Genomic DNA, 1,819 nt, shown 5'->3' with positions numbered 1-1,819 from the left:
CTCTGTAAATAGTTTTGTTCTGTTCTCAATACTCTAAAAATACACTATTAAGAATTTTAAAAGACACTATTTTTTCCAAACAGGCAGATTCCTCAGGATCAGCTACTTGGACACCTATTTCAGCTGGGTCTTAAAGTCAGAAAATAATTTCTGTTCAAAAAAAAGGCTTGGGGATATTCATTGTGCTCCCAGGAGAATGAATATTGGGAATATTCATTCTGCCACTTCCAGAAGGAGCTGGAGGAAAAAAAAATCAAATAAATATATAAATAATATTAAAATAATAAAATACAATAAAATATCCCAAAGATATTTTATTGTATTTTATTTCTTACTGGTATATGAAAATATATTTTATTGTAATTTATTTCTTACTGGTATAAAGGTGTGGAGTGATTGATTGTAACAACATCAAAATCCCAAAGGAATTTGGGCAATATTGAGAATGGAACAAGGAGCTCCAAAGGGCTCAGGAGCAGGAAATTTAACTTTTTTTGGATACTGAGGGGGACACAGCTCAGGATGTGCTTCAGCCCTGTCCCTCAGGCCACCAGAGCTGCTGCCAAGGCTGGGTGCATCTTCATGAATACACAGATCAGAAAATATGGAAAATATTCAAATAGAATTGATCCCTCAGTAAGTATACAGTGAAAATCCACTTTAAGCTACCTTAAAAAAGACCGGGGAAATAAAAAAAAATAGGGGAAAAATCAATCATCTTAGAGAGGTGGCCTTTAAGAAAAAGTCTAATGAAAATTGTAGGGGAAATCCATGGGGATAAAGTACTTTAAAGCAGTTGATTAAAGTAAAGCAGGGTGGGAAAGCAAGAGGGTCTGACCTTGCACCGTGATCTGAGCAGCTCTCAGACGAAAAGCCTCAGCAAGACACAAAGTCTGCTTTTCAAAGGAGTTCACAAGAAGTTGAAAACTCATTTTTCTCAGGCGCAGTTTGTGGGTATTTTGGTGCTCCCACAGGCCGAGCTGTGCGTGTGCTTCCCTGGGGGGGTGGCGCTCAGTGACAAGTGGCACCACCTGGCCGTGGTTTCCTGTTTGCTCCCACCCAGCCAAGCCAACATTCGATTATTTCCACATCTGTGCTGCCCCCGACTAGCAGCAGTGCAAGGGGGAAGGTGAGAGATTGCTGAGCTGTCTGTGTGTCTGTCTGTGCCAGGGCAGGAACACCAGGACCAGGGGCAGCAGGGAGAGGGGAAACCCTGCCAGGGCTGGGACTGTGCCCTCCAACCCCTCTGGCATCAACAGCTGCTCCAAAGCACCCCAGCACCTCCTGCAGCAGAGCCAGGTGGGAGCTGGAGGCGATGCTGATATAGCCCACATAACAGCCCATTACACCAAAACCTACTGCAGTTTTATGGCACTTCAGGTGCAGCAATTGACGTGTGGCAAGCTCAAGAATTCCGTGTTTGGATCACCCATCCCTGCCCCTGCCCTTCTGATTTTCTCCTCTGCCTCTGCTTGGAGGAACAGAACTTTCAAAATGTGCCAGAGCAGCCCCTGCCCTTTTCTTTCCCCTGTGACCAACCAAAAAGCCACAAATAGGTTTTGTTTTCCTCCTGCTGTTTGTGGGATTGCTCTGGGCTTTGCCAGAGCCTGGCCTGGCAAATCTCTCACACTTGGGGAGCCAAGCAAGGAGAGCTGGATCCTCCCCAGCCCTCACCCCTGCCAGCCAGGAGAGCTCAGAGCCTGCACAGAGCACAACCCTTCTTTTCCCTGATTGCCCTTTTCCTTGATTCCTCTTTTCCCTAATTGCTCTTTTTCCTGACTGCTTTTTTCCCTGATTCCTCTTTTCCCTGACTGTTATT

The sequence above is a fragment of the Geospiza fortis genome, unplaced genomic scaffold, assembly GCF_000277835.1.
Source record: "Geospiza fortis unplaced genomic scaffold, GeoFor_1.0 scaffold361, whole genome shotgun sequence".
In the NCBI taxonomy this organism is placed as follows: Eukaryota; Metazoa; Chordata; class Aves; order Passeriformes; family Thraupidae; genus Geospiza; species Geospiza fortis.
Note: the sequence above shows the minus strand (reverse complement) of the source record.